This window comes from Gymnogyps californianus, chromosome 1 (assembly GCF_018139145.2).
Source record: "Gymnogyps californianus isolate 813 chromosome 1, ASM1813914v2, whole genome shotgun sequence".
Classification (NCBI taxonomy): Eukaryota; Metazoa; Chordata; class Aves; order Accipitriformes; family Cathartidae; genus Gymnogyps; species Gymnogyps californianus.
In genome coordinates this window covers 159,874,712-159,899,336 of record NC_059471.1, presented here as the reverse complement: position 1 = coordinate 159,899,336, position 24,625 = coordinate 159,874,712, and positions in this window count along the sequence as shown.

Below are 24,625 nucleotides of genomic sequence, written 5' to 3'. Positions count from 1 at the left end.
CCACGCTGGAGCAGGCTTCTGACAGGACCTGTGGACCCATGGAGAGAGGAGCCCACACTAGAGCAGGTTTGCTGGCAGGACTTGTGACCCCATGGGGGACTCATGCTAGAGCAGTCTGTTCCTGAAGGACTGCACCCCATGGAAGGGACCCACGCTGGAGCAGTTCGTGAAGAACTGCAGCCTGTGGGAAGGACTCATGTTGGAGAAGTTTGTGGAGGACTGTCTCCGTGGGAGGGACCGCACACTGGAGCAGGGGAAGAGTGTGAGGAGGAAGGAGCGGCAGAGACAACATGTGATGAACTGATCACAACCCCCATTCCCCGTGCGCCTGCACTGCGTGGGGGGAGGAGGTATAGAAAATTGGGAGTGAAGTTGAGCCCGGGAAGAAGGGAAGGGTGGGGGGAAGGTGTGGTTTTAAGATTTGGTTTTATTTCTCATTACCCTACTCTGATTTTGATTGGTAATAAATTAATTTCCCTGAGGTGAGTCTGTTTTACCTGTGACAGTAATTGGTGAGTGATCTCCCTGTCCTTATCTCAACCCACACGCCTTTCATTATATTTTCTCTCCCCTGTCCAGCTGAGGAGGGGAGTGACAGAGTGGCTTTGGTGGGCACCTGGCATTCAGCCAGGGTCAACTGGCCACAGCTTCACAGACAAACCAGGGCTAGTTCTTTTTGCCTGTGTCAATAATCTAGTCTTCAGGTTGTGATATGGAATCGCTCAACCATCAGACAAAAAATAAGTTCACTCCCCAATATTAACTACAGTAGTTTGAACACATTAACTCTTTTCTGTTACAGATCCATTTGTTATACATAAGATGTCATCTTATAGATTTTGTTAATACATTACCTTCAAATATAGAGGGTGTCTAGGTGCAGATGAGTTGCTGTTGCAGACACATCATTATTTTTTGGCATGTCTTGCCTTTGGAGTACTGGATTTCAAGACTTTAGTGTTGTAATAAGCCAAAAGGCTTATGCTAAGGTATGAAAATACAGTCATTACAGTGGATGTTCTTCAGGTAAACCTAATCTACAGCAGCAATCATCTAATTCTGATATAATTAAAAATAGACAGACAGGAAGATAGTCAGAGAGAGAAAAATATTCTGAGTAACAGATCTTTTGTTGATGACATGCGCTGAGGGAAACATCAGAATAAACAGATTTAAGCATGGTTAGGAGCTTAGATCATATATTACTTCTTTCTGTGTATAACACAAAAGGAAGAGCTCTTTCTGCCAAGCTTGTCTGATTGCTTGTGACGAGATTTGGAGGGATGCCTTTAGAACAAATGGAGGGTTTTCTCTTCACTGATCCCAGTCTGGGTGCCTCAACTGGGCATCAGTGAAATGTGACACAAAGCTCCCTTGATCACAGAGCAGGCTTCTGCAGGAGGGCGAGATGAACAGTTTTGAGACAGGGCAGGGGAGACACTTCTGCGCTAAGGAAAAAAAAGGCCATCCTGTGCTGTACAGCACCTGTTCTGTATGTGCCATAAAGCCCATCAGGAGCTGGGGTTGTTTGTGTCGATGTGATGACCAGTCACTCAGGGCATGTCTCCACAGAGGGGGCACAGGGAGATGGGAGCCTGCTGCGAGGTGTGGGGTGTGAGCCATTTCTGGGCTGAGCCAGGTGAGCACAGCTCAGAGCTGGAGGTAGCACCTTGTCCTAAGAGGCACCCGCAGAAAGATGGAGCAAGCAGAATTACTCCCCAATGTACAGATGGTGAGCTGACACACAGATGGCAGTGGCTGAAAAAACCCAAACAACGGCACACAAAAAATTTACGGTCAAGCAGGGCCTTGAACGTGGATCTTCCAAGTCCCACGCAGGGGCTGCTGGAGGGGTGAGAGCAGGGTGGTGGGAGTGGGGAAGGAGGAGTGTCAGGAGCAGGTGAATGTCTTGAAGTGACCCGAGGAGATGAAACAAAGTCAGCAGTCGGAAGGGACTGAGGACACACAGACCAAAGCTATGCTGTACTTAATCAGCTTAGATGCTCCCTTTGCTGCGAGCCAACACCAGGGTATGTGAGACTTGTATGCTCCTACCCGCCAGCCTCACAAACGCTTTTACGACCACAATCAACTCCCCTAGGCCGTCAGACACAGTTGTCTAGAATAATCAGACAATAGAGGGGACAGGGAAAGAAAGAGAAAAAAAAGAAAACAAGGTAAAGAAAGGAAATGAGAAAGGTCTTTGATCAAAGCTTTCTATGGATAGGATTTATTATTATTCTAATACCTTTTACCACAGCGGTGGGCCTTTCTCAGGCAGGAGATGCCAGCTGGGACAAAACAGGTGCAAAGCTGGTTCACTCTACAATGTGGATTCTTGCCTAATAGGGGCTGAACTCCAGCCATCAAATGCATTTCAGTTAGAGTCTCAGGTTTGTCTCTGAAATATCAGACAACTCTGGGATTCAGCCAGCTATGCCCATCTTCCAGGTAAAGCCTTTTACTCTGTCTGTGGGTCTAAGCAGGCTGTGCCAGGACCCACTCCCTTCCTGTGGCTAATTCATTGCTGCCATAGGAAGCAGATGCAGGGAGGGAAGTAAAAACACCACAAGGTTTCTGCAGAATGGCTTTGGAAGGGGAGCACACCCAACCCTACCTCCCCAACCACCTCCGTCTAAGATGGGGAGCATTTCCATGCTTTACTCTAGTAAGATGAGAAGCAAGGTTGAGTTTTGAAGGCTCTCTCCAAAGACCATGGCTGAACATCACCAGCTTTCTTGGGGTCTAAAGGAGGTCATCGCTGAGGTGGATTCCTGGAAAGTGAGTCAGGTTTGACCAGCACAAGCTGTCTCATAGCAGGAGGAAGATTGTCATTAGTACTGCTTCTGCCGGAGCCTGGTGGCAGGAGGGAGGCCATTGCCTCAGCAATTTTCCAACAGGCTGGAAAGTGATTGTTAGCTATACCAACATCAGGCATGAAGCAGCAGAGTCCAGGATGTAGGGAAACAGCAGCTGGGTTTCATGGGGTCTAGGAGAGAAGAAGCATTTTTTTCAGCAGGATTCAAGTGATCCCGCAGAGCAAAGGGCAAGACCCTCAGGCAACAAGCTGGTGGGTGGCAGCCACAATATCAGCAAAACAAATTCTCATCAGCTGACCTTACCTTCTTATCTGCATTATCTTTCCTAGCTGAGTGACGCCTTCCTATCAAATGAGGGCAGGAGAAAGAGGAGGGCAGAAGCAGCCAGGGCTGCAAACTGCACCTGACTCAGACCTTCCAGGCTAAGATGTCGCTGCTCCTTCTGGGTAGAAAAGGGTATTCTCGTTTTGCAAATGACAATTTTAAATAAGTCACGGAGCAAACTCTGGCCACAGCTGAAATAAGCAGTAGCTTCCACTCGCCTTTAACTGCACACTTTAACCATTTTTATTAAATAAGACTGTTAAGGGAAAACCTAGATGCCCTGGCTGTGACAGGAGATCTATTATGTTACGTTGTCTGGTAAGTTTCTGACAAGAGCTATAATAATTTCAGGGCTAAGTGGATGAGATGGAAAAAAGGAAAAAGGATATATTCTTCGTAGGACCTAGCTGAGGAATGTCCCACCTAAAACCAGTTTTTGCACAACTGAAATTTTGCCATGAGAAATTTCAAGTTTGACAACAAATTCCAATTTTCCACCGAGAAAATGCAAATGACAGCTCTAGAGCTGCCCGCCTGGCAGGCATTTGTCAGCTTTGTTTTCTGTCTTCAGGGAGGCAGTGGAATCAACAAGAGCCATTTTGACAGGCAGAAAGTCAGCAAGCCAAACAACAAAATAATAAATTCTGTTTTAACTTTTCTAAAGACTGTATGCGTGTGGGATTCCTACCTAGAATTTCACTTCTATGGAAAGCATTTGTATTTAATTCCTCCCTTCCAAGTATTTGAGGAGCACGACAGCACTGAGCTTTGTGTATGGTGCAACAAGTGAAGAACTGAGGCACAGAAGAGACTGCAAGCCAGAATTTCCCAAGTCACACCGCCTGCTGAGCCTGACCCACATTTTCAGAAGAGTTTTTGAGCTTTTACTTGAACACCAAAATAGCCAGCCACATCTTAAAATGCAAAATCATAAAATAATAGATTAATTTAGATCAGAAGCAACACTTCTAGGTCACCTTGTCCAACTCCCTGCTCTAAGCGGGGCCAACTACCAAATTAGATGAGGTTGCTCAGGACCTTATCTACCTGAGCTTTGAAAATCTCCCAGATTGTACAGCCCCTTTGGGCCGCTCTTGCAGTGCTTTCTCCACACTTATAGTGAAAAATCTTCCTTATATTAAACTGAAATTTCTGTTGTTGCAAATTGTGACCTTTGCCTCTTCTCCTTTTGCTATACACACCCTTTAGTATTTAGTAGTAGTAGAGATGAGTTACATCCTCTCAGCCTTACCTTCTCCAAGCTGAAAAATCCAGCTCCTTCAGCCTCTCCTTGTGCAACCCTCTGACCATCTAGGTGGTCCTCCACTGGACTCTCTCCAGTTTGTCTGTATCTTTGTGGCCCAAAACTGGACGTACTACTTCAGATGCAGCCTCAAGAGAGTTGAGTAGAGGGGAATAACCACTTCCCTGGACCTATTGAGGCAGGGCTGTTGAATGTACAGAAGAGGGCTGGAATGTCCCTTAACAATGGCTTGGGTGGGTGAGCAGTGTGCCAGGAAAAAGAAAAAGGGTCTGACTTCCAAGAAAGTGCCCAGGAAAGAAGTCCTTTTACAGAATATAACATTATAATATGCAGAATAGAGTTCCAAAGGCAGCAGCAGAAGCTGCATTGCTCTAGACATTTTCAAAAGAGATCATTCAGGCAAAATTGGAGGGGAAAACTACTCCAAGCTCAAGTACTAGCTATTCAGAAGTAGGTGTAGAAATGAAATGAAACCTCCCTTTTTGGCTCAGAATGCTATTTTAGTGCAGCATACTGCCTGACCAAACATGGTTTATGATGATTGCTCCAGTCCAGCTAACCTTAACCTGATTTAAAGGTGTGTAATGTAACAGGGAGTGGAAAAGTAGCATCACTTATCAAGTCATTCCCTGTCAGGCTAGCAGAGACTAATGACCATGACTCTTATGTTCTCTACTCCTTAATTTAAAGTAAGTTCTTCGCACTGTGGTGTAAGTCTATCATCAACTGTTAATCTCTTCATGGTATGTATTTTTGGCCAAGTCTGTACAAAACCGCCATGGTGGTTTACTGGGGTTGAGCATGCCAGCCTTTTCTCAGTAGCCAACCATTGGTTTACCAGTGACTCCAGCAACAACATACAGGGAAGGGAAGCTAAAAAAAGGAAAAGCACAGGATTGTCAGAACTGTTGGGTGAATGTGAGGCTGATCAGAGCCAAGAAAGGTTTTAATAAGTGGAAAGGTTTGCAACGTGAGAGTGATAACTAGCACAGGGGAAGTGAAGGGGAATGTCCTAAAGACAGAGTGGTTGGGGCCATATATGCAACATACTGTGCTCTCATACTTGCTCCTTCCCCCTTCCCTCTCCCTCTCTATCTCCCCAAAGACAAATCTAACGTAGTGTTTGCACAGGAGCACTGCCAGCAGAGACCCCCGAAAGGACAAGCCAAACCAGCACATCCCTGGAGTACCCTGAATACTCTCACATGGCTTTTTGCTAGGCTGAACGAGAGAGCAATCCATTACTCAATCTTGCTGCGACTCCAAGATTGTTCCCTGCAGTATATTTTACAGTGCTTTGTCCAGGCTGGTTTTAAAACATCCAAGTGATGAGACTTCCACCAGTTTACTTGGGGGAGCTATTTTACAGGCTAACAGACATCATCATTAGCACTATTCCTTGTCACATGCATCAGCAGCTCTCCCATAAATAATTGCTAACACTACAGCTATTCTACAGGCCCAGGGAAGGTAAAGGAATACAAACAGGGAGTCAATATTCAGGTGAATAAAGGAATAAAAAGATAATGGAAATGTCTGGCTCCTCCAGGAACATATGGTGTTTAGTTGGGTTATGGACACTTGAATAAGTGACAGAGAGGTAACCGGTTACCTCTGCACTCATCCCTGAATAAATGTGAGGTAATCTGAGAGAGCTCAGGCACAGAGGGAAACGGGGCTGCTCAGGCTGCCGAGTTCAGCTGTGCCAGGATCTAGCACAGTTGGCTACAGGCGCCTCCATTCCCCTGTAAGGCCACCCCTAAGTAAATTACCTCACATGTATCATGGGGTAAAAGTATAATTAGGAGAGTTAACGCAGAACAGCTTAGAGTGTTCCCTGTTACTGATATTACATCTAAGGAAATGGACATATGACCAAGTGAGAAATGTCTTATTTAATGTATCTTGGATTCTTTTATTGAAAAGCTATTTCCTGCTCTTCAAGTTCTTCTCCTTCTGCAGAGGTCGGCACCTGACACGATGGGTGAAACCTTACAATCCTGTGTGTAGCCAGGTCTGAAGTGTTCTGCATAAATGAAAAAAAACCATCCCTCCTGGCCCCTGCTGGCAAATCAGCAACTTTGGTAAGCAGCAGTGCGCTCTGCATGGCTACTAATTTAGCACTGATAATGGCTGTGACACCAGCAGATGCTTTTCAAAATTCCTCAATGCAATATTTCACTCAAGGACCCCCTTTGGCAAGTAATTGAATAGTTTTACTGTAACACACTGGGCAATGCCACCTCCGTTTCCTTTGTTCCTTATTACATGTCCATGCATCTTAACTCTTTAATAAAGAAAGCCTGCTGAATACATCCTGCAGACAGCATTTCTCTTAGAATACAGCCTCCCCCTGAAACAATTAGCAGGCTGGTGCATACAGCACTGGTGATAATCTCACTGAATGACACACACCACAACAGCTTTAAAGACAAGATGATGCCTCTCTCACAAAGAACAGCAGCAAGCTATTTAGGGAGAATTCAGCAAATACAGAGCAGCCCATGGTCTCTGGCTTTAGAGAGAGGCCATCTGACCTCAGGAGTCTGTTCCCTCTTTTGATCAAATGTGGAATGGTTCCTTAACTGTTTTCTTGTAATGGGACCAGTATAGTTTAAGCAGTCCTGGAGCAATGCTTCCCCAGGGATCTTCTTCCACATCTTACTAAAAAGGAAGAAGTTTTTCTTAACATTCAAACTTCACAAGTTTTCCTTCTCTAAAGTTCATCCTATTATGCAATGCCCCATTGTGCTAAGCCTGCACAAAGTCTCTTCCTCTTGGGATTTTCCTTGAATTTATTTGGAGGTGATTATCATATCTCTTCTTAGTTGTTGCTTTGCCAAGATGTACATAGCTTGCTCTTTTAATCTTTCCATATCAATCAAGCCTTCCTGCTACCTAATAATAATTGTGCCTCCTCTCTGAACTCCCTCCAGCTTTTCAATATCTTTCCAGTGACACAGTGCTCAGAACAGCACAGGAGATGCCAGCTGCATTTGCAGCTGTGTAGAGAAGGTGCTTTGTTCATCTGCTCTGCTGCAGAGCATCTTAAACTAGATTGCCCACCTGTCCTACCGCCTTTCATTGCAACACTTCTGTCCTGGTTTTGGCTGGCATAGAGTTAATTTTCTTCTTAGTAGCTGGTATAGTGCTGTATTTTGGATTTAGTGTGAGAATACTGTTGATAACATGCTGATGTTTTAGTTGTTGCTAAGTAGCGCTTATCTTAAGTCAAGGGCTTTTCAGTTTCCCATGCTCTGCCAGCAAGCAGGTGTGCAAAAAGCTGGGAGGGAGCATGGCCAGGACAGCTGACCCAAACTAGCCAAAGGGGTATTGCATACCGTAGAACGTCATGCCCAGTATATAAACACGGGGGAGTTGTCTGGGAGGGGTGGATCGCTGCTCAGGCATCGGTCAGCGGGTGGTGAGCAATTGCATTGTGCATCACTTGTCTTTTCTTCAGTGTTATTTCTTTTTTGTTGTTATATTCCTCTTCATTACAATTTTTATTATTATTATTATTCTTAGTAGTATATTTTATTTTACTTTAGTTATTAAATTGTTCTTATCTCAACCCATGAGTTTTACTTTTTTTCCTCCTCCCCCCCCACACTGGGAGGGGGAAGGGGGAAGTGGCTGCGTGGTGCTTAGTTGCCCACTGGGGTTAAACCACGACAACTTCCAAGAGCCAAAGTGTGTTGGGTTTGTGTAGCAGGGGAGGGGCTACAGGGGTGGCTCCTGTGAGAAGCTGCTAGAAGCTTCCCAGCTCCAAGTCGGACCCACCTCTGGCCAAGGCCGAGCGCATCAGCGACAGTGGTAGCGCCTCTGTGATAGCATATTTAAAAAGGGAAAAAGACTGCTAAAGAGGAGCTGCAGTGAAGAGAGGAGTGGGATGTGAGAGAAACAACCATGCAGACACCGAGGTCAGTGAAGAAGGAGAGGGAGGAGGTGCGCCGGAGCAGAGATTCCCCTGCAGCCCATGGTGAGAGGGCAGGCTGTCCCCCTGCAGCCCATGGAGGTTAATGGCGGAGCAGAGATTCCCCTGCAGCCCGTGGAGGACCCCACGCCGGAGCAGGTGGCTGGGCCCGGAGAAGGCCGTGACTCCGTGGGAAAGCCCACGCTGGAGCAGTTCGTGGAGGACTGCAGCCTGTGGAAAGGACTCGCATTGGAGAAGCTCGTGGAGGGCTGACCCCTGTGAGAGGGACCCCACGCTGGCGCAAGGGAAGAGTGTGAGGAGTCCTCCTCCTGAGGAGGAAGGAGCAGCAGAAACATGTGATGAACTGACCGCAACCCCCATTCCTGTCCCCCTGTGCCGCTGGAGGGGTAGAAGGTAAAGGAATCGGGAGCAAAGCTGCCCCTGGGAAGAAGGGAGGGGTGGGGGCAAGGTGTGTTTTTAAGATACGGTTCTATTTCTCATTATCCTACTCTGATTTGATTGGTAACAAATTAAATTGATTTCTTTTTCCCCAAGTCGAGTCTGGTTTGCCCGTGACCATAATTGGTGAGTGATCCCTCCCTGTCCTTGTCTCGACTCATGAGCCTTTCATATTTTCTCCTCCTCATCCCGCCGGGGGGGAGGAGTGAGCGAGCGGCTGCATGGTGCTTTGTTGCTGGCTGGGCCTAAACCACGACACAAGGGAAAGCAGGTTTCAGTGCTGGAGAGCTGTCAAACCGGTGGAGAGTTCCTCTGGATATGTTACACCATGATTCCCCCTAAGAACTGGTACTATACCCCTCAAGGAGCACGTGCTGCCTATTTCTGGGAGGGTACTGACATCATTCTCAATATGGATTGGTTGTTGCTTCTCTGCTTTGGTCAAACTTTCTGTGGCAGCACCATCAGAGCCCCAAACGGTCAATGATGTGAAGTCTCTGCGCAGAAAACAAAAATTGTTTTGACTTTTTTTAAAGCTGTACGCCACATCATGAAATCTTTTCTGATTTACTGATTTACTACTTAATCTAATAAGAAATAAATTTGTGATTCATACTTATGTCAAAGCATTCAATTACCAAGCCAAATTCCTGAAAACCCGAGCATGTGCCCAGTTTAGCATGAAAATGTATTTGGTATTATCGGAAGAGCTATCAAAGAGAACATACAAAAATGCGTTATTATACTTCTACCACTATTTAGTAAGCAGTTTTCTATTAGGGCTGAGAGAACAACAGATGTCTTTGGCTTCTGCAAGCATTGCAATCTATCAAGTAATTGCTCTGTCCAAGAAGTGAATTCTCTGTCACTAATTGCAGATCATATCAGAAAAAGAGAATCACAAACAGAAGTCATAAGCAAAAGACAAAGAGAAGAGAAAAATGAGAGAATGACAAAGGAAATATATGAGAAGAGCCTTCGGGTTTGCTAAGGTTTGACCATGTATAAAGGAGGAGATAGAAGAAAATGTATGAAACCTGAGGTAAAATGGTATTCTGCTGTCGCAGAAGCAGCACAGGCAATGTTTAAAGTTGGGTTCAGAGTTCTCCACCTTCACAGTGCTGAAACCACCAGAAGCAGACAGTTGCCACAACGTGGGTAATATAATACTTTGCCTAATGACTGATTACACAGTGCTGTAGTTATAGTCAATAAACCAATTCTGCTGGGTCAATTTGCTTTTTTCAGGTTTTCTTTCAGACTGTTAACAAACAGCTAGCATTCATGACCCGAGATCTGTAATTAAGACTGGATGCATTTCTGAGACATACGTTTTCACAGAACTTAGAATACCTGGCTTCTTGGAGGAATCAATTTTTTTTGGCCTGTATTGCGAAGGGAATGAAATTAAATGGACAATATGGCATCTTCTGGCCTTAAGATCCAGAACAGCTATTCTTTCTCAGTATTTTTCCCCAAAATATTCCAAGCAAGATCTAGTAGTTGCATTACTTCTTTTTAAAAAAAAAAAAAAAAGAATAATTCTCTGCCCTTGCACCTCGCTTTTCTCTGAATGTTTTTGCTTTCCCTTTTTATTCATCCCTACTAGGATTTGAACCCCCACCCAATTCAACATTGAACGTGAATTTCATTAATGCGCTGTTTATTTTTCTTCCAGACCAATTAATGAGGGTGATAAATGAGATAGGACATAACACCAATCCCTGTGGCACCCCAGTTGCTACCTCCCCCAAATTAAAACACTGCCATTTATCATTACTGTTTGCTAATGTTCTTTCCACCGATTTGTAGACCCTGTGGCAGTACTCCTACTGAAGCCAATCTCAATTAATTATTCAAGTACATTCATGGGAGATGCAATATCAAATACTTTATGGAAAACCAAAATGCAGTATACCAACTGAATTTTCAGTAGGCACTACTACTTTAATTCTTTTAAAACCTTTTATATCTGTTTGTGAAGATTTATTCTTTTATTATTGGTACTTTAGGGGTGCCTGAAGGATCCAACTGGGCTGAGGACCCATTGTCATGTTTATTACTAAAATTTTGTCTCCAGCTGTTCAGTGATTCTCTTTCCTCCTCCTGTCTTTCATATTTGCTTCATTTTCACCCCAAGGATAGAACTTAAATTAATAGAACTGTAATTGCCAGGATCACTGACAATTCCTTTTTCAGGAAATCAGGTACATTTTCTATATTTTGCATATTTGCTGCTTCTACTTTGTCTCTTTCAAAAACCACTTCGTTATGAGTCATGTTTGCATGACAACAGGCTCCTCTCTCTCTTTCTCTACCGTGCATCTGCTCCTGCTGTGCATTCCCCACTGGAGTCCGTATCACTGATAATCCTGTGCCTGAGAAGTCTCAGTAAGTTGCATGGAGATGACTGATGTCACACTTGGAGGATTAAGTAGGGAATAAGCAGCAGGAGCACATCATCTCTCAAGAAACTGAGACCCCATCTTGTCTGTGCTGGAAAATGCCAAAGACAGATTTTAAAAAAATGTCGTGGTGCATCTTGATAAAAGAAAGAAAGCCTCTAGATGCCAAACTGAAAATATACTGATTCAAAAGGAGAAGGAGAGGAATGGATATTTGAACAAGCCTGGTTACATCCTGAGCCCAAGGACAGACGAGCTGTGTGGACAGACCTCATACACCAGCTTTGGTCTTTGGAAGACTCACAAGGGGGCACTTTGCCTGTAAATTTACAATTTCCTTACTTTTTTTTTGTTGTTTGTTTGTTTGTTTGTTTGTTTGTTTTCTTTTAAATAAAGGATATTAGCTTCTTCACAGTCTTTCCTGTATTCCCTTTCCTGGATCAACACGGTAGCAGTGTCTGATAGAGACCCCATCTTCCCTCTCACCCAGGAGAGAGTGCACCTTAGGCTGGAGAATATTTCAAGGAAACACTGCAGAACCTTCTCCTTGGTCAAAGAGCAGAGCTTGGAGGAAATATTTTCCCCTACCCCATAAAACCACAGCATCTACCTGACTAAACTAATTTTTCCCTCCCACTCACACAACAGCAGTCTTCCCAGCACTCTGGGAAGTGTCCCCACACATCTCACTGTTCCTTTGTAAGGAAGCCATTTCATGGTCTCAAAAAGTCACAAATCAGCTGCGCTCTGAATTTTGGTAAGATCGTTTGTCTGTCACAGGACAAGGAACAAAGGTTTCCAGTCCCACTGTGTTCCTACAGATGCTGTGGAGCCACTTCCTTAAACAAGGTACTTAGTGCTGTGATGGCATGCTCCTTCACAGTGCTTGAGGAAACTTGGCTTCTCAGCAGCATCTTGCCCGAGTTAGAGCTCTGGGCTAGTGCTGGGGTGGGAATCAGATCTCAACCCTAGCCCATCCTGACTCCTGAAATGGCCTGATACTGCCTCTTATTTCTCCTCCAACATAAAGGGAAATATTTAGTACACTTCTTTCAAATAATCTTCATTATAACCAGCAACTGCCTTTGTTTTCCCCTCTGCTGACAATTATGTGCAGGCTACTGGCGAAAGGAGGTTAGGCATTATTTTAAGCTCTATACCCAATAAGTAGACTTGAGCTTCTGCATCTAAAACTGAATTTCTTACCACCCCATCTCAGCAAAGTTGTGGATGTCCCATCCCTGGAGGTTGTTTGAGGTCGGGTTGGATGGGGCGTTGAGCAACCTGATCTAGTGAAAGATGTCCTTGCCCATGGCAGGCAGGTTGGACTAGATGATCTTTAAAGATCCCTTTCAACCCAAACCAGTCTATGATTCTATGATTCAGTTCAGGTTTGTTTGCTGTAGAAGGAACCAAAACAGGGGCATCTGAGTGTGAGCTACAGTTGAGAAAAGCTCTTAACAGCTTCTCACCTAGAGCATGCAGTTAGAGTAAGCCCATTTCTTTTGATGCTGTAAGCGGGCTGTTTACCCAGAGGGGTTCAAAGCTAGTTTCTGCCTGCTTCTCCCTAATCCTGGTATTATTCAAGAGTCAATAATTCAATTCAAAACAATGCAGTGACAATGAGGTGGAATTGTTTTAATGGTGTTTACTTGTTCTTAATGATGTGCTGTATCCCTGTCTCCCTGTTACACATAGAAGCAGATGATAAAGAAGGGAGAAACTACACAGTAATGCAGACAGTAAAATCAAAGAAGAGACACTCCTGTTGAGATGAAAGAGAGACTCCTGCTAGTTTCTGAAAACTCACAGATGTAGGGTTTTTACTGTCACAGTTGAGGTCTTTCTGCCAACAAGGACCTAACTGTAAAGCCAAAGAAAAATTCCCCAATTCAGAGCCATTCAGAATCCTTTTCAATACAACCATTCTACTCCCTAAATAAAGTTTTTGGCCAAAACAGGATAATTCTCTGCTTCCTGTCTCTTTTTTTCTCATTCCTTCCAGATTTTATATTCCCAAGTGTGGCATTTTTTTCCCCTCCCAGTCAGAGAAAATGACTGAAAATGGAATGCACTTATGCGCATTGCCTCGGGAGAGGAGGCAAAGAAAGAAAGGGGTGGAAAATTGGTCTCTACCATGATTTACACAAGTCTTGAAGTTGTGCCTGTTTGAGCAGCTCAGCAGGGCACATGAAGCCAGCTGCGGTGCAAGGGCCAAGGATGTCCTCACAGCCCTACCAAGCGTGTGAGGAGAGACAGAATAGTACCAGTTTTAAATCTCTGCCTGCCTATTTTGGTCAGCTCTCAAAAGACAACTGAAAAAGGATTTAGTGCAAGCCAGAATGTGCTTCTACCTTTCCATTTCTTTAAACATGCTGCATTGACATGGCATCCATATCATGTAACAAGAGCTTCTGCAGTCCACGAGGGAGCCTGCCATCTCACAGACTTGTGGCCAACTGTGAGACCACGATGACTGTCACTGTTGCTTCTCCATTTTCATGCTCTATTCGTTATTTGTCTGTGATTGCTACTATGATCTATGTGCCTGTTTGGGTCTCAAAACCCTGAAGTGGAAGCGGGTGTGTTTTTGAGGAGTTTTGTGAGGAGGGTGGGATCATGAGAGACTGGAGTGGGCAGCTGTGTTGTGGTTATTGCTTATGAAACATATAGCTATCATCTGGGCTTGTGGTTCCGGCGAAAGTAGTTTGCTGGTTTGCCTGCAGGCTGAGAAGCAGCAGGTCTCACAATGTTTTTGCTAGGCTTCTGGGAAATGCTGGGAAGGAGCTGGTGGTCACCGCCCCTGTGAGTGCCAGTGATGTAGGGGGGAGGTTTGGGAGACAAAATAGCAGGATCTCCTTGGCAGCTTTCCCCAAAATAATCCTGGTAATGCATGCTGGGCCAGGCAGATGTGAAGAGGTAATACTGTTGGGAAAATTATATACGTAAGAGATTTCAAAACCATCAAGACTAGAGAGACGTCTGGAAGGGAGGGAGCCTGCCCAGGGGAGTTCCAGCTGCTGACACTGCACAGGAGGGTGCTCACATGAGGGTGCTGAGGAGCACGGGGGTTTGGAGGACACATCCTGACATCATTAGAAGAACTCTTCATCCTCAGGTGAAGCACAGGACAAAACCTAGAAATTGCCAAGTTACAAACAAATGCACAATGGCACAGATAGATAGAAGAAAGCTAAAAGTAATTTTATGCATACATCTACCTTAATACTAGAAGTCTAAGGAGATAGGAATATTTAGATTTAAATGAATACAAAGACTTAAAAGACATTTTGGAAATTTGGTGGAAGGAGAAGCAGATGGACAATGTAATACCAATTTGAAAAATTATACTGGAAAGACAAAATGGGCTCTATAGATGCAGGGATGGTACTATAGCCTAAAAGAAGCTTTGAGTCAAATCAGATTAACAATCAAGCAAATCTTGTCAAGAAGTAATAGAAACCCTGTGAATCAAACTCCAGTCCCATGTAGGAAAAATACAGCAATAAGGCTGCATTATGGGCTGCCCGATGAAGATGGTGATAGAGATTGACACACTGGGGGAGACCAAGGAATGCAGGAATGAACAATAAAAGAAGACTACAGTTGCCCTCATTTACTGGGTAAACTTTACTGTGGGATGTGATGTGTGGGCTGAACTTTCAGACACTGCCAATTTCTGTTTTATGGAAGTACCAGACAGGGAAATGAGAAGAGAAGTCCTGACCAATGTGCAGGACTTGGTGACTGTCACAGAGCTGTTGGGAACAGTGGCAGTATTGTATTTAAGTCCAACATCCCTATTTCTCTTGCAAGAGCCAAGAGGCCCACTATTGTAGTGATGAATTTTAAAAAAGCCGAACTACACAAAAATGAAGGGGTCTTGTTAAAAAGAAGCTAAAATGAGTGGTTAAAGTACAAAAATCTTTTTTGGGGCAGCACTGAGGCTGTTCAAAGATACCATGCTGAATGATCAGAGCAAACGCGTACTACCTATCAATAAATCTTTGAGAAAGAACAAAAGATAACAGACCTAGCTTAACAGAAGTGTAAGGGAGCTTTCTTAGGAATGAAGGCATTGTTATTCAAAAACACACGAAGCTATGTCCTACTAAAAACAAAAAAAAACCCAAACCCCAAAGGAACAATAGGCTGCAAATGCTGAAATTCAGTAAGGGAGGCCAAAAAAATGAATTGTGCTTCAACTTGCAAAAAAGCAGAGATGCTAATTATAAATCATGTTGCTACATCTTAGGGGCTAGGAGACCTCTAGAGTGTCTGTAAGGCCAAGGAAAAAAGAAGGAACAGGAGACTTCAAAGACAACAAAATTGTAGCAGAAAAAACTTAAATCTGCCTGACTGCACTAAACATGAAGAACTTGGGGAAGTTTCCATATCAGAACTTTTCTTTTAGGGGTTCATCTTTCCATGTTGATATGTGGAGGTAGTTGATATCTGATGGCTATAGTCCACGTACACTTCTGAAAGGCATTCTACAAGGTCCTCAGTGACAAAAATCCTAACCTTCCATGGGATAAGAGCGATTGTCCTCATGTGGACATGTAACTAGTCATAAGACAGGAAAGAGAGGGTTAGAGTAAATATTTTTTTGTAGAGAAGGTGGTTGTCATTGGAGCTTCACACAGATCTGTGTTCAGACCCATGCTGTTCATGAGAGCATAAATGATCTAGAAAAAGTTAATTAATTGTGAGATGTTTGCTAATGCTAAATTATTCTAAGTAACAAAAGACATGACTGTGAAACACTGTAAAAGCCTCTCACTACAGCAAGCAACTGGGCATAAAGTAACAACATTTGAAGCAATGCATACTGTGAAAAAATCCTAATTTTACATATATAATGATGGGTTCTGAGCTGTCTATTACGATCAGGAATGAGATCTTCAGGTAATAATAGATAGCACTACAAAAATGTCACTTCAGGGTACAGCAGTAGCCAAAAGCAATCAAGATGTTAGAAATTTTGAGGATAGGATAGCAATCACAACAGGAAATATCTTTATGCCACTAGAAAATCCATTGTGCACCTGTACTTCAGAGACTGAGCGCAGTCTGGACTCTTGGTCTCAGAAAAAACATAGCAAAATCAAGAGAAGGTGCTACAAAAGTCAGCAAAATAATCAAAGGCATTGAATACCTTTCCCTATGAGCTATACAAAATATACTAGGACTCTTCAACCTAGAGAAGAGACAATAGTGAAAAAGCATAACGTAGATTTGTTAAACACGGGAAGCATGGAGAAGTCCTGGCCATGTACTGACAATGTGATTATGTACTGTAGAAAGCAAACAAGTACTACACCTTATGATGCAATCTTTCCAACCTTGGTGCATATCAAATGCTCACTGAAATTATGAAAAAGTCCAGTAATGCAACCATTACAATAGAATTAACATTAGTTATTGTAGAACTGCTTGAGATGAAAACACTGTATATGCATAGGTGCCATGATTTTGTATCATAAAAGCACACAATTTAAATGACTTAGTAAGTTCCTAAACATGTCTTTATATGCAGTAAATTGGACTGCCTACCTGGGAGTTAGCTTGTGGGGAATTACATGGTGAAATAACATTCAAGCAACATTGTAGAAGGAGCTGATATGTTGCACTGGTTTAGTTCATAGGATGAATCCCTGAAAGTCCAGCCAAGCTGAGCTGAAAGCATTCCAGGTTGCCAATTAAAGGTTAAGGCCCACATTACACTAGTTAGTTTAATATTACTTTGCATTACGGAACTTCCCACTGCAATATAAATTGAGGCAAGATAGCAGATGCCTGTACGCTTCATTGCATGGTTTTGCAAGTGCACAGCTTGAAATGGACTCTTCTAATACTAAATATTCAGTGATGGAGTCTAGTAAACAAATCCATTGGCTATACTTGTTTATAGGGGATTGAGAGTCCAATTAAAGTTTCCACAGAGAAATGTGCCACTGCACATGCACGCACACACAAGTGCAGACACACACATGCACACAAACAGAGGAAGTCTGGGAGTTTTTCTGACTCCTGGGATGAATTTGCTATATGCCTCTTGTGCTCAAATAGCAGGTGGAATATACAGGGCGCACACACAAATGAGAAACGCAGTTCCAGCTGAACTAAAGATTTTAAAGTACTTGGAAATATGAGTGATATCTGCAAGAGCATTTGCAATGGCTTAAGGCAAGGAAGCTGGAGTGGTAAGCTTACAAAAACTAGAGATGAGGAGGCCACGGTCTGTCTGTCCTAAAGCAGTGACTCTCTCAAGGTAACTCTTACTGGAATCTGTGTTTTAAACCCATCGTGTTATAGATAGAGGAATGCATGCCAGGGAAAGCCATTCTGCTGCCACTGGTTACAACTGCAGCAACTTAAGCCAATGAGATTGACTTGGTATCCTGCAGCAGGAGAGAAGGGCTCCAGGGTCCGTTGTTCAAGTATTGTGTGTGGACTTTCTGTCTGTGCTGGAACGACTTGGCTACAAGCTTGTCAGCCTTTCCCAAAACAAGAGTCATGGCTGCTCCACATTCTCCCATCCGTAATTGCTTGTTCAGCCCTCTGGAAATATCTATAAATCCAGCACAGGCATTGCTGTTAACACTTCATATGCCTCTTCCATCTTTGTCTTTCTGTATGAAATATCTAACCGAGCCTGATATACAGAATCTGTTCCTTCTCCAAGTCCTTCTCAATTACTGAGTACCAGCTAGGCTGAATGCATGTGCAACCCCAACTGCTGCAGAGACAATCCTTCTATATGCAGGGATAGACAAAGAGGTTTCCAGTGCTTACACAGAGTGTGTTAAATAAAATATGATCTTCAGTTCAGGCAACTGACCTGCTGACTGTTAAGGCTCCATCTAACTCAAGGCTTGGGCTCACAGTGGAACCCGAACTCCTCAGTTGACAATATTTACTTACAGGCTGGAGAGTGGCAACTTGCTCTGTAGGTAAGAAAATGCAGGCAAAGCTGAAGAGTGCTCCAGCCCTCCAGCCTGACATCTTCACAGGCAGCACTGACCCAGGTGCCTTGAGACACTTAGCTTCACACAGGTCTCAAAGCTTATAAAAGCCACCCTGTGCTTTCCTTCAGATAGCTGCTCCTAAGGTCAAAGTCTTATCCTAGTGGTCACAAGTGGCTGGCCAAAGTAAATAAAACCTGTCTTGGAGGACGCTGAAGAGCAGGTTAAGAAGAACAAGACTAACCTGTGAATACTGTCATTTCACATGGCAGTGCCCAACAGTCCTAGGGGAGATGATTGTGTAGTTGGCCCCTTGAGTTTATATGTACAAAAGGCTTTGCAGGTAATTGAGAAGAGAAGGAATGTGAGCTTCATCTTTACATGATATAATTTTTAATGAGATTATTACGGAGAGAACACTTTAATATAATGCTGGGGTCACACGTCCAGAGGTATCTGAGCCAGAATAGTGAAGGCTACAAGTAAGAACTGTGTGTTTAAAATACTATAATTATAACTGCAAATTGTACTTCAGCCCAAGGCTTTACAGCAAAGCTGTAAAAAGTAAAATCAATTTTAATCTTTAAGAGCACTTTGCTACATTCTTCTTCTTCAAGGCTAAATCCAACTAGGTCAGTCCAGGTAAGAGTTGAGAAAATATGAGCTCTTTCTCCCTGAGCAATAAATATTATCTTCAGTATCAAAAGCTGGATTGCTACCAAGTACACTGTATGGCTCCTTGGGGAAGCTCAGTCCTGGGTCTGAGCATCTATCAGGGCTGAACAAAGGCATCCAGGGTGGGGGGAAAGCGCGCTAGATCAATAGAGAAGAAAATCTCTCACCCATGACCTTCGGTGATTACCAGGTAGCAGGAACAGTTGCTGCTTTCTTGATCTTAATGTGAGTACATTTACTCTTGCTGTGAATGTACCCTTGGGTGGAAGGGTTGCTTATGTGAAACTTCTGTTTTGGGGTTCTCCCTCTTCAGATCCCAACTGAGGAAATCTCTCTTGATTTGAATTGATACTAACCCCGCAATTACACACTGCAAACCTGCTAGCCCCTGGTATAAAACCTTCTTGCAGGATCACTTCTACAATGAGGGTCACAAAGCTGACCTCAGAGTTCAGTGCTTTCTCTGTCCTTGTTTTACAATGGAGATGAGGGAACGGGAACGTGGGCATAATTAAACTTCTGTCCTCCTGTACTGCATGTATGGTAGCTTTCATCCCATCTGAAAATGGGCATGTTGCTATGGTTTCAGGAATAAAGGATGGACATCCTTATTCCCTTCTGCTACTGCTTCTGTCTTCTTTTACTCCACTAAAAAGTAAAAATGAGTTCTTGAGGCAGAAAGATCATATTTCATCACAATAAGTATTTTATTAGAGATAAGCAAAAAGTCTTCCCAGAAAGCTCAGACATGCTTATTTGGGCCTCCAGTGCCTGTTTAAGAATGCACTTGCTGGTAACTCAGTATTATGAGTTGGTTGAATAATATTCGATGGATAATTTATTTGACAAATGTTACAATTTTTTAAAAACAAATTACACATCTAGTTTAAAAAATATTATTCACAAAGATAGAGGACCGAGTGAGTTATTAAATGTATTCATCAAATAAGTTGATCAAGTTTTGCAATATATCTGAATAAATTATTCAGCTTATTCATTATTCATTGAGTTCTAATTATTATTTTAAGGACTTACGTAGCAATATTAGTGCACTGGTATAAGTAGTCAGTGACAAAAATGACAGGTCTTCTGATGGATCTATGATATAACTAAGGCTGGACTAAGGCATGGGAAAAATGGGCTTCACCCATACTGAAAGGGGTTATTACTATTAATTTGATGAGCTTTGGATTAGAGATGACAGATTTGTGCTTATGCTCCTAGTTCCCGGAATCAAAGAACTCCAGAAGTCTTTTTCCCTGTATGACTGAGATGAACACCTTGTTGAGATTAAACAAGGCTAAGTGCCGGGTCCTGCATTTGAGTCACAACAACCCCATGCAACGCTACAGTCTTGGGGAAGAGTGGCTGCAAAGCTGCCTGGCAGAAAAAGACCTGGGGGTGTTGGTCGACAGCTGGCTGAATATGAGCTGGCGGTGTGCCCAGGTGGCCAAGAAGGCCAATAGCATCCTGGCTTGTATCAGAAATAGTGTGGCCAGCAGGACTAGGGAAGTGGTTGTCCCCCTGTACTCAGCACTGGTGAGGCCGCCAGTACCTCGAATACTGTGTACAGTTTTGGGCCCCTCACTACAAGAAAGACATTGAGGTGCTGGAGCATGTCCAAAGAAGGGCAACAAAGCTGGTGAAGGGCCTAGAGCACAAGTCTTATGAGGAGTGGCTGAGGGAACTGGGGTTATTTAGCCTGGAGAAAAGGAGGCTCAGGGGAGACCTTATGGCTCTCTACAACTACCCAAAAAGGAGCGAAGTGGGTGTCGGTCTCTTTTCCCAAGTAACAAGCGATAGGATGAGGGCAAATGGCCTCAAGTTGCGCCAGGGGAGGTTTAGATTGGATATTAGGAAAAATTTCTTCACCAAAAGGTTTATTAAGCATTGGAACAGGCTGCCCAGGAAAGTGGTTGAATCACCATCCCTGGAGGTATTTAAAAGATGTCTAGAGGTGGTGCTTAGGGACATGGTTTAGTGGTGGACTTGGCAGTGTTAAGTTAATGGTGGGACTCAATGATCTTAAAGGTCTTTTCCAACCTAAATGATTCTGTGATTCTATGAAAATTAAAACTGGCATAGTAATGCCAACCTGAATATGCCGGCAGCCTAAACCAGCAGCTTGGAGGACTCTGAGCTGATCTGTTTTTTTTCTTTTGAATTAGAGTGTAACTCCAAACCGATGGCTTTAGGTGCAGATGGAGAGAACTTTATTAATCTTAACTACCTGGGGACATTATTGCAAATCAGACCCCATTGTAGTACATTGGTTACCTCCAAGGGATGGGCTGCTGGAAGTAAGAGGATTCAGCCATGAACTGCATAGCCAGAGGCGTCACAGAGTGGTAAGCTGACCCCTGCCATGCTTTCCCCTAGCACTGCTGTCTCACCAGGATGTTGAGCACCTGGCTCCACAAAAGGCTGTGGAGTAGAGTGGGTGGTAATACAGCACACCTGCTTATCCAAAAAATACCAAGGTTTCTTTTTTGAAAAGAAAGCTCTTCTTTCAAAGAGCTGATGAACTACACTTTGCTGTGGAATTCTTAAGTTCTTTTCTACTCTTTTAGTGGGGAGGCAAACCAATTTAATAGAGAAGGAGGAACAAGAAATTGCCATGCTGTACCCCCTAAATGGGGCTTTATCACAGGGGGGCTAAATTTCTTCCCAAGGCTCATCTTTGAAACCAACACCAGATAAGATCCATCCTGGCTCTCTTCAGCTTTCTGAAAAGAGGGTCAGTTCTTCTGAAAGGACAACATAGTTCAAAACCTAGTGAATTTGAGTGGAATAGACAAAAACTGATGTTGCAAATGCCCAATTTTATTTTTCAGGGAAATGGTTCTTTTCCTTGCTTTTTTCTAACATTGTCTGTTGGCATTCCTTTTTTCTAATTTGTCAGAAACTAGCACATGTACATGTATGTGGACATATTGTCCTCTTTTCAGTCTTTCCCATCTTTCACTTTTGGTATTAATTGAAAATCAAGACTTGTGAAACAGCATCTGATGTTACTGAAGTGAGAAAATTTATGACACAAAGCAGGCTTAAAAAATTATTTTTTCAATGACATGGTGCATATCTGAAAAGCCCAAATTGTCATTTTTGGATAATGCCTTGTGGAATAGTTTGTACTAAGTGGAGCTGTTTCCGTGGTCTGGCACGTCCCTCCTGTGTCCCGATTGGGGTAGGTCTTACTATAACCCTGAATACAGAAGGCAATTTATTTGAGACTATACTGGAAACTTAGAAATGCATCAGGGAGATGAGTTACATCCACAAAATGCAAATTCTATACCATCAGGAGGGGGGAGTCACCCCTCCCAATATATATATTTATTCATTTTCTGGCCTGAAAGCTTCTTGCTAAACATGAAGGCAATCTTTGAGCACTGAACTGTAACTCTGCTGGGCTGCCTTCTTATTGATAAAACTTGAAAAAGCAATTTACTCTCTTGGGCCTGTTTAAGAATTTACAGTGCGGAAAGGGGAGGGGTAGAAAGACAAGCCACATCCTCCTACCTCTCTCAAATTCCTGCCTGTTTTTTAAGAAATGAGATGGAAGGGGGGGGAAACGACACACACACACACGCACACGACCCAAGGGAATGACGATATTTCCCTTCCTCCTGCATTGTCTTCCTGCCCCTTATTTTAGAGGAACACTTCCAGCCATCACTTTGCTCTCTGAGAGGAGAAGCAGGGCAACCATCAGAGTGTCTCCAGGACTGTCTGCAAAGCTGTGAACTCCAAGCTCACATAGAACAGACACCCCTGCTCTGCTCCGCTCCCCTCACACGCATATATACACCCACAACATGTTTGCAAATGAGAGCACGGAGTCCTGCAAGCACTTCCATTAAGACAAGCTCCAGTACTTCTCCAGAGAGTCGTTGGAATAACTTGGCTGTCAATCTATGCCCTGAGGTAGGAAAGAAAACAGGATTTGTGAGGATGGGACCCTGAGGGCTTCTGGGGAGGGAAGGGGTTCCTCTGCCTTTTAAAGTTCGTTATACTAGAAGGGGTTAAAGAACATTAGAGGTTTTTCAAAACGGCTCTACTATGCAGAGCTAGCACAGAAAACAGTACTGGGTTTCCAGGGGACCCTTCTGTCTGCTTCAACTCAGTAGTGCTTTCAACCAAAAGCACAAAAAACTGCCACCCACCAAAATCTGAAGTGTCTCCGTGGCTGGTCAAGGGATACACTCCTCTCTTTCCTTGGCAGTTCCCTGAAGCTGCTGCACCACTACTTCCAACTTTCTGTCAGGGAAGAGGTTTCCTACCATGAACTGTTGCTAGGACACTTGCAAACAGTCCTTTCAGTTGTGGAGTGCTGTGGTCAGGCTGGAGCCTGAACCTACGTTTAACTCCCACATGAGGCTCCAGGATTTGGGTAAACACATTGACCTTGATTCAGGTGACATTATAGACATTTCATCATAACTGGTGTCATGTTGCTCTAAAATTGGTGGATTCACATCCTAAAGAAGCTCCTCTGTGTAAGATGATTCTAGAGAGGTAAGGCCAAGACGCCTGCTCCCTGGAAACCCTCCCTTTGATGTGTTCAGCACTTTAAGGAAATCTCCAAAAACTGCTTCTTGTGCCAGGGACCAGAAGGGGTGCTCTCTTGTGCTCCCTGAGCCAACAACTCTGCTCCTGCAGGGTTGCGTTGGACAGCCTGGCAAACCTGTCTACTTTTATTCCAGACACCTGATTTTCCCAGAGAGGCTTCTCTGAGAAATCAATATATGTTCTGCTATCCAAGCAATAGATGTTCAGTCTGCATCTAACCCAATAATTACCCTTGCTTTTTACAAACAGGCTGGTTTTGTGTGCAGATGGTGGGAAGTGGGACAGAGGGGCTGTGCCTGTGTGTAATGACAGGAATTGGCACGACTGCAGATGGAGAGCCAGCCTGTAGGGGGAACAGTGATTCATGGCTCTGTTTCACACTGAGTGCATCTTTAAGATTTACTTTTTAATTTCATTTACAGTCAGAATATATAAAAAAATGGAAACCCTGAAACCCTGAGAGAGATTCGTTGAGCGGCGTAAGACGAGTGCACAGCTTAGAAGGAAATGTTACAAGTGCTTTTTAATTCTTCCCATCCATTTGCTCTTTTCTTAATTTAGGCACAGGGATGGAGAAGGAACTTCACCTGGGCTATAACAAACTCTTCAGAAGTAGCTTTCCTGCATGGGATAAAGATTTCCCTGCAGAGTTCCTTTAGGACCTAGGTTTTAAAACCAAAACAAAAGCCTGAGTCCCATGGCAATGACATCAATACAAAGCCCTCGTGATTTATAGGGTTAATGTCAAATAGCACAAATTGTCACCTGAGACACAAGGTCTTGCCTTACATTTATACTCTGTATTGATATTGTATGAGCAGCCTGGAGGCAGTGCTCTGGGATGTGTCCTTCAGTCCTCCGACCTGAGGTCACTTGTCCTTCTAGCAGACCTGCCTGAAGCCTGAGACACTAGGGTACCTTCCAAGAAAACAGGATAAATGTTCTGGCCTGCACCTCTCCCCTTCATGAAACAAGTGCTAAAAGCTCCAGGAGAGATACTGCTTACAGGCAACTGAGTTAGCTAGCACAGTAACCCTGTGACTACTCTGTATCTTAAAAGTGCTTTGGAAAAAAGACTCAGGTAAATAAAAAAGACTACAGAAGGCTAAATCCTCTTTTTGTATCTTAGCCCTCCCAAGGAAGATGGATGCTGTTTATTATAAAGTAATGCTGGCAGGCTCCATGCCAAGGAGTACAAGAAACTGTTTTGTGAACTGAAAGTA